The sequence below is a fragment of the Eumetopias jubatus genome, unplaced genomic scaffold (genome assembly GCF_037043125.1).
Source record: "Eumetopias jubatus isolate StellerSeaLion01/CBP00866 unplaced genomic scaffold, mEumJub1_p1.0 scaffold_17, whole genome shotgun sequence".
Taxonomy (NCBI): domain Eukaryota; kingdom Metazoa; phylum Chordata; class Mammalia; order Carnivora; family Otariidae; genus Eumetopias; species Eumetopias jubatus.
Genome location: NW_028274823.1, coordinates 56,574,433 through 56,583,318, shown reverse-complemented (window position 1 = coordinate 56,583,318; position 8,886 = coordinate 56,574,433). Strand labels below are relative to the sequence as shown.

Here is an 8,886-nt window from a genome sequence, read left to right as displayed (position 1 = left end):
GCGTGGCCCCCTTTATCTGTTAAGCCTGCTGAGTGGTAAAAGCCAAAGTGGCCCCAGGTGGTGGGATAATAGCATCTTTAATTGTGCTCCAATGAGATTAACTTCTTATCTGACAGTTTGACATCTTTATTGTTATTAATGCCTGAATAATGCATTGTTATTTTTATAAGCTCCATGGTGGCAAACATTTTTCCTTTATTTGGATTAAAAATAGATGTATCTGTTACTTCCCCTCATTACCCTGGGAGGGCCTCAGGATCCCTGGCTGGGGAGCAGGGACGTGGGTGAAGGGAAGCCATATCTGCCGAGTCACCTGCCAGGGGGCCTAAGGGACCAGGTCCCAGAGCTGGTCACTTGGCAACGCCTAGCTGGGGCCTGGGCACGCTGAGGCCTCGAGGCTTCTAGTCACTGCCTGGGAGGCAGGGGTGTCCCCTGTGTCCCCCAACACACACCAGCCCCCGCACAGAGGCAGCGTTCTAGGATGCAGAGTCTGGAGATGGTCCTGGGCAGGTTCAGGCGAAACGTCTCAGTGATCCCAAGTTGAAATTCAGATTCTCCATAGCACTAAATAGATCGAGGAAGAAGATGTAACAGGTAAGTAAATATAAGCACCCTGGCAGAACTAAGAGCTCCCTCTGCTTATTCATTTGTTCATTCATACGTGTGTGTTGCTTACCCCCTGTGCGCCGGATATGGTGTTAAATGCTGGGTGCAGTGTCGTGTGCTGGCTTCCGGTTGTCTCCTCTGGGGCTGAGGTCGAGGGTGGGAGCGCGGCTCTGAAGTCAGACTGCCTGGGTCCAAGTCCCGTTACCCATAGGTCCCAGGGCAAGTTACTCACCTGCCCCGGGCCTGAGTTTTCCTCTTCTATTAAATGGAAATAATGGAAGGATTTATTTCCAGGGATTTGGGGAACATTAAATACATGTGAGAACATTTCATATACTGCCCGGGGCACCTTGTAGCCAAGCAATATTAAAGGTAGTTATGGGTGAAGTCACCTCAGTCCCCGTACCAGCTGCCGCCGGGACCGGTCTGCCCTGGGCTCCCAGGGGCATCTCTGGTGTGGGGATGGGCCCCTGTGGAGAGACTGCTGAGGGGTCAGGTGAGCCCTGGGAGGGACCGCTCACGGCCCTGCCCCCAGGGCTGAGAGCTGCAGAGGGACAGTGCCTGAGAGGGCCTTATGTCCCCTGCCAGTGACCCTTTGCCCACTCCCAGGCCCCCTGTCGCCTCCACTTACCCAGTCGTTAGCCCTGCTGACAAGGTCGATAATGCCTCCGCCTTGGAGACTGGTGCCAACGTCTTTATCAAAGCCAATATTAATTTTCACTAAGTAGGAGCTGCCGCTAATGAGCGTCACAGCTAATTTAGCTCATCTATAACACAGGAATGGCGCCACTCTCGTGCCAGGCTCTGGAGTCCAGGACGCTGGTACCCACTGCCTCCCCCGCCCCCTCCCCGTGCTGCTGGGCACCAGCTGCCAGTGCAGCCTGCACTGCTAAGCCATTCCAGCCAGCTTGTTGTGCCAAGGGCCTGTGGCCCTGCCTCCCGGGGCCTCCCAGGTCGGGTCAACGGTGAGCGTCTCAGGAATGGGTTAGACAGTGTGCCTGCCAGCCCCAAATCTGGGAGGCTTCCTATTAGGAAGGCTCTGGCTCCATTCTAATGTCTCTGCTGCCTCTTCCAGGAAGCCTTCGGAGACTGCCTCAGTCCAAAGAGCCTTTTCCCTTCTCGGAGAGCCTAGCCCTCACCTGCCAAGCACTGACAGCTAATTAAGGCCTGTCTATGACAGTGTCTGTCAGTTGCCTTTTCCTGGGACGTAATAGAGCATGGTGGTCAGAAGCTTGGCCCTGGATTCTGATAACTATTGGCTGTCAGACCTATGCCTCAGTCTCCTCATTGGTAAAATGGGGAAAATAACGTGTGACTCCAGAGTCATCGTGATGGTGAGCAGAACCAATGCATTAGCCGTGATCATTACTCTTCCCCGCTGTCCTTCAGTGGGAATGCTTAAGTCTCGCCTCTTCTTTATCTGTCCTGTGCCCCACTTTGCGCATAGTCCAGGGCTCTCCTCACAGTAGGCAGGCAGGTTAAGAGCCAAGCCCCCCAGTGTGGTGCCAGTGGTTATCCAATGAAGGAACAGACTTAGACTCTTACATCTCTTTCTTGAGCCTTAGTTTCCCCATCTGTAAAATGGGGCCATTGGCCAGATCAGTCTCTAAGGGCCCTCTCAGCCCTTTTGCTCTGTGATCCTTTGAGGTTCTTGGTAAATATTTGGTGAGCGGATAGACTTTGACCTCTGCCCTCACTAGGAGGCCTGGAGCAGTGATTTATGTTGCCTCCGGGCGCCTCAGGGCAGCTTCCAGGTCTCTGATGGGGCCTGAGGTCAGATGCTGGTATAAGCTGGGCAGCCTTGGACCAGGGTCACCTTCCTGGGCACAGCCCTCTCTCCCCCGCTCCCCCCACCAAGCCGTCACCTCCAGGGTACCGCAGAGGTGACTCACCTGGCTTGGCTCTTGAGCACACAGTGATCTCCCCGGAGCATGCTCTGGCCCCCCTCTGCACCCCCAGCCACATCTGAGCACATTGTAGGATCCTGGCAAGGGTGGGGGAGGGGGCGGGGGTGGGGTGGTGGGCTCAGACTCTCCTTTGGAGAAGTTCCATTCCTGCCTCCTCTTCTCGGATTCCTTCTGTGCGGCCTGAGCTTGGGAGGGGGAGGGCCCAGGAGGGCGGGGGAGGACATCTTTTTTGCACTTATCACCTCGGAAAAGCGACCTTCAGTCCGAGCCAACTTTGGGGGAAGTGCCTTCAGCCGTGACAGATTTGACTATAAATCTTCGGTATTAATGCTGGTTCCCAAGGTCTGCCATTCTGTATGCCCGTGTGACAGGCGAAAACAGTACGTGGCCCATCCGTCACCCGAGGGGTCCCCACCCCTGCTGGCTTTGCCTGGGATGGGGTGTCGGGTTGGGGGCGGGGGAAAGAAGGAGAAGGAAAGGGTGGGGCGGATGTGGCCAGTGGCGGGAGGCAGGGGCAGCGGCTGCTGGCCAGGAGCGGGGGACCTATGGGGCAGGGGCTGGGCTCTCAGTGGGGACAGGCCCCACCCAGTTCCAGGCCTGGGTTCCAGAAGCTTGGGGGTGGGTGGGAGGAAGATCAGCCTGGATTGCCAGGCCTTGGGTTTAGCTCTGGTTCCATTTTCAGTCTGCTGTGGAGCCTGGGCATGTGGGCTGCCCTCTCTGGGCTCTAGGCTCTGCTCTTCCAAATGAGAGGGAGATTTCCACGGTCCTCGCCCTCCGCCTGTGTACATGGAGCAGCGCCCCCCGCCCTGCACCCCCAGGGCTTGTGGACTTTTGATGACTTGTTTGGTGACCGCTGCATACAGACAACAGTGCACATGGCGGCGGCAGGGGTCGGGGGGCGGTTTGGGATGGCCCAGGGAGCTGGGAAGGGGGAAGATGAAGCCCCAGCTCGTTTGCTCCGCAGGCTTGTCTGCAGAGATTTGTGGCCGGAACACCTGATGGCCAAACGGGAAAACCACTGACCTGGCCCAGGGGACAGAAACAGCCCTGGAAGGGGACACTGGGCAGCGCAGCGTTTGTCTACTAGGCCTTGTCCCATTTGTGCCTGTTTTAAAATTCATGTTTTTATTCTTGACCTCAATTGTGGCAGAAATCTCGTAGACGAAGGAATGAGCAGAACCTGAAGATACAGGTTCTATTATTATATTATAAAGTGAACACCTGTATGATCTCACCCTGATCATTGCCAGGACCCTCAGAGCACCCTCGCCTACCCAAGCCTGCTTGGCCTGTCCCCTCTTCCTCAGGAGTGGGGATACCCCTCCTCTCAGAACATTCTCTGAAAGAGCCTAGAAAGAACACGTTGACAGAGAGGGGCCCTGGAGACATCGGACTGCTTCGCTCTTGACCCGGAATGTGATTTTCTGTGCAGCGTCCTACATGGCCAACTTCTCTCACGTCCCCATCCTCTCTCCCAAGGCCCTGTTCCTGCTTCCCTGACCATTGCTTCTTGGCCTCCCTCTCTGGCTCCCCTTTGAGTGCTGGTGTTCCTCGGGCCTCTGCCTTCAGCCCACTGGACCTTACCAGATGACTCCTCAGGTGCCACAAACACAGGTCTAAACCAGATTTTTCCTCCCACCTATCTTCCAAAAATGTAGAGAGTGGTAGTAAGTTAGTTGCCTCATCCCGAACTTTACAAGTCCACCTTCCTGTCCCTGAGCCCCTTTCCTAAGTAAGTCCCTCGGTCTTGCTGCTTCTACTCTGGAAATAGCTCTCACATGGCCTGTCCCTTTCTTCCTAGGCTGGGTCCCTAAAACTCTGTTTAGCCCAGGACTGGTAAATCCCTAGCCCTCACACGATGTTTCCTTTCTTGTGCCCACACCAGACATCATTAGTCAATCGTCGCACTTTTTTTCTCAACACAGAGCCCCAGCCAGCCATGACCCATCTATCAGAATTGGTACCTGCGATGGGGGTGATTTGCTTTCTGGGGCCTGGGTTTCATAATCACCTCCCACAGTCTCCTTGCCTGCAGTGTCTGCCCACACCCATCTGTCTTCTACAGGACTTTCAGAAGAGTCTTTTTAACCGTGCCAATGAAGCTAGGTTACTCGTCTCCTTTAAAATCCTCTGTAGCTGTTGTTGACTGGGCACGGAGTTTCTGTTTTGCAAGGTGAGGACCCGCGGAGCTGGATGGTGCTGAAGGCCACTCAGCAAAGTGCACCTGCTTCATACCACTGGAAACTTTGCTTACCAATGGTTAAGACGATGCATTTGATGTTACATTTGTTTTACCGTGAAAAAAAAAATGAAAAAAATGAAAGGTGGACACACATGCTGTACATGGGTGAGCCTTTGAGGACATAGAGTGTGTGAAATAAGCCAGTCACCAAAGGACAAATAACGTGTGACTCCTCTTACGCGGGGTGCTTAGAACAGCCAGTTGCACAAAGCCAGAGAGTCCAAAAGCGGTCACCGGGGGCCGTGGGCGGGAGCGTGCAGTTCCTCCTTAGTAAGTACGGGCCGTGAAGGTGGTCAAAGTCAAAAGGTCAAAAAATGATAAGTTTTAAGTTATATATCTTTTACTGAAATTTTTAAAAGTCCTTCTATAGGTCTTCATTGCCAACGGGATAAAAGCTTCTGAGCCTGGCTGGCATGCAGGGCAGTTTGTGACTCAGGTCGCCTATCCCTCAGTGTCTCAGCCTCTCCTCCTACCCCTGCCCCCTGAGGATTGACGGCTCTGTTCATACGTCATGCAACCTCCTGCCTCTGGGCCTTTGCACCCGCATTTCGGTGCCAGGAATGCCCATCTCCTCCCCCACCTCTTGCTACTTCCTCCTCATCCTTCAAGGCTCTATCTTCCTGGACTGCCATGGCCGCCTTACCCCATCCCAGTGAGCTGTCCCTCTCTGTTCTTCTGCAGAATCCTGAACATCCCTGCTTGGCAGAGCTTGTCACAGGGGTCTCTGCTATTCTGACTGCATCTGACCCATCTTGACTTCTCTGGGACCTAGTGCTGTGCCTGGGACACGTGGCCTCAGGTAGTCCATTGGATGCTATTGGGGCAGAGCTTGGGATGCTATCCCCCCCCCCCCCGCCCTCCATGTTCTTCACTGGTCTCTGGTGCTGCCCTCCATAGCTGAGGGGCAACCCCTGTTCCACAGTACATGAGTAACCCCAGTAGCTGTGGAGAGAGAAATCTAAGAGCCTATCCCCAAAGCCTAAAATATAGAAGTAAAACATTTTCATATTTTCTTAGAGCCTCTCCTCAACAAATGATTTGACCAAAAAGGAGTCCTTTTTTCCCCTCCTCTCTCCTTTAAGAATGGAGAGGCTGGGCAGGCCGTGGGCTGGTGTATCTGTCCCTTTGGTTCTTATGTCTGTTCACTGGTCACATGGAGACTCAATGGCTTTGGGCTGGAGAAGGGAAAGGAATGCTCATTTACTGAGTGTCTGTTTCAAAGCAGGGACTTTCAGATGTGTTTCTTCACTTAATTCTCAGAGATGTCCTAAGAATCAGGAATGATCATTCTCATTATATAGATGAGGCTCAGAGGGGTTAAGTGCCTTGCCCAAGGTCACACAGCGGGTAAGTAAAGGGGGCAGAATTCCAACCCATATGCTTCTCCGTTTCCTGAGGTGAGGACAGATCTGTAACCTGCCCACATGAAGGAAGGGAAGAAGGCAGGGCTATTGTCGTTGGGGTTTCCCTGTGCTCATTTCTTTCATCCTTTTTCTCCACTCTCTCAAGGAGTGGTTCTTCCAGGTTCCTTAGGGAGCCTGCAGGGTGGAAGCCTTTGGAAAGTTTGTCTAAGGAGTTAGAGGTGGGGAATGAGCTAAATCCCTTAAGAGAGCAGGAGTAAGGGGGAAAGGGTGAGGCCAAGGGTCGGCTTGCCCCTCTGCAGGGGGACCTTTGTGAAGGGACAGAGGAGATTCAGAGCGACCAGGATAGGTTCAAGCCAGGAAAGTGTCCCTGCTCTTGTCTAGCCCAGAAATTCTACCATTACGGTGTCATTCCTTTGAGTCTTTGAATTTCTGATTCTTTCAAAGATAAGGTACTCCTGAGGAGCATCACACCTTCCTGACTGGGTCACGATTCATATGAGGGCTTATCGGGTGCCAGACATTAAGAGATTGGGGAACCAGGTGAGGATCGGGGTTAGGGGGACCAACCACTCTGTGGGTGATGGTCAGGGAGGGGGAAGAGGACCTGGGGGCCCAGAACAGTGGTGCAGGGAGGCGAGGGCACCAAGAGCCCACACTGCTATAATAGCCATGCAGGAGGTTCAGAGGAGCGTGGGTGTGTGTGTGTACATGTGCATGAGTGTGCATGTGTGTATCCATAAGAGGACCTGCTGTAGGGACTTGGAGAGCCACCGGACAGAGACATGGCCACTGTCACGTGCTTATAGGTGTCATCTTATGGGCTTCACTCAATAGGTTTCTTTCTCATTCACACAAATACAAATGGAGTGATTCCGTGGGCACGTGGCCTCCACACGGTAATCCAGTGATCGGCCTGCTTCACTCTCATGCCTCTGCCACTGTCTCAACCCGTGGACTCCACAGGCCCCCCGGCAAGGAAGGAAGAGTGAGGACAACTTGTCTCCCCTCTTCCATGCTTTGGCAAGGAGGTGACCCACGGCACTGCCTCCTGGGTCCCGTTGGCCAGACTCAGCACCTGGCCCACCCAGGTGCCAGGGGGCCGGGAAACGAGGGAGCGCGCAAGACTAGTGGGGTCGCAAAGCCCACATCTGCCACAGGTGGCCAGGGGGGACACGGGGTTCCATCTGTAGTGTGTCCACCCACGTCTGCATGTTGTCATACCTCTCTCGTGCTGTGGCATTTCTGCCGTGCTGCGTCCCACAGGTGTTTATGATGTCCTACTGTGCGCCGGCTTTTGTACTGGGTCAACAGTGGTGAGCAAGACACGACTCTGCTCTCCTGGGTCTGCTGGTCTGGTGAGAACATCCGTGTTACCCAAGCCACCCCACAAACGAGGGTGAGACCACAGCATGGATGGGGTGTATCTGGTCGTGGACTCTACAGCCCTAGCTGACAGGCTGCCTGTTGGGGCACTACATAAGGCAAGTGGTGGGGTCAAGGCTTTTAGAGCTCGTGGTACCCTCTAGGGAACCTCCCTTCAGAGAAAGATAGGGGGTCAGTTTTAGCCTTTGGTTATCCAAATGGACTTGTCAAGATGGCTTTGTGGAAATGGGTAGCCTGACAGTGCAGGAAACTTGGGTTGGGGCTGAGGTGGAGGGTGGGGAAATTCGAGACTCCGGGGGAGCCCCATCTCCCAACCTTGTCCTTGTCCAGCTGTGGCCTTGGCCCCAACTCCGTCTTCTCTGCTGGAGGCCTGGGCCTTGGCTCTGCAGGTGGCTATGCCGGCTTCTCCTGGTTGTCTGCAGGGCCCCAGCACGGTCCGGGCCATGCCTCAAAGCAGGGCTTTGATGGACAGATAGAGTAAAAGGGAGAAAGGTGCAGAGCAGCTGGGGATGAGTGAGGGGATGAGGGCTTGAAGTGGGGGCTTACCAGAGACAGGCCTGTGGCAGATGGCCAGCTGCCCACCCACGGGCCCCCTTGGGAGTCAGGAAACAGGGAAGGAAGGGGGGTGTGTTTGGGAGAAGGCCCCCAGTGACCCAGGGAAGGGAGAAGTCTTATGAGAGTACCTGAATGGTGCCTCTTCTCGGAGCCCACGTTAGATAAACCAGGGTTGTTGGGGCCCTGGGCACCCTGGGCCAACACCATGACCTGCCATGTCCCTCCACTTGGGTACCAGTCAGCAGATAGTTGAATCAATACCAGCTTCTGTCTAAATGATGGGCAATTAGGGCCAGGGAGGAAAGCTTATTAAACTGGAAGCAGGGAAATCATTAGGGAGGGCATATAGGGAAGGAAGGAGTTCCTGGATCAGTTTCTCCTCTGCAATTCCATGCTGAGCCAAGCTCCCTCTGGCTCCCTCCCTCCCAAGGGCTTCCTCTCATCCCCCGAGCCCAGCCTTGGGAGCTGGCTGTGGTGGGGACCTCTGGGGCAGCCATGGGTCTGGCTGTCCGTGGGGGTCCTCTTGCCTGCATGGGGTGAGCGGCCTCTGCCGGCCCACAGCAGGAGGGGGATGCTCCCCAGACTGGACGCCGGGGGCCTGGCATGCACCTCCATCATATTAGGTCAGCTCCGTGGCTGAGTGGCACCAGCAGAGCCTGGGCTGCCCTTCTTGGCAAGGGCCGGCGGAGTGGGGCTGCCTTGAGTCCTCTGTCCACTCACCCTCCCCAGAGGAGCAAGAGTTTGATTTGAGGTCCTTTGCAATGGGGACCATGGCCTGAGTCCTGACAGTCCCCTTGCTGTGTGCTCCCCACCCCCAGGGCCATTCCAA

General features: G+C 54.9%; 1 protein-coding gene across 3 annotated transcripts in view; it reads left to right on the top strand.

The window, feature by feature from the left end:
• Positions 1-266: 266 nt before the first annotated feature.
• Positions 267-8,886, top strand: part of LOC114214127 (cadherin-23) — a 262,865-nt gene continuing 254,245 nt past the window's right edge. For 2 of the 3 annotated variants that reach the window (XM_088020174.1, XM_088020173.1), the window contains exon 1: positions 269-594. The gene's annotated coding sequence lies outside the window, so the exon portion shown is untranslated. Of the gene's footprint in view, positions 595-8,886 lie in introns of all 3 variants that reach the window. The other variant, XM_088020175.1, reaches the window with a different exon arrangement.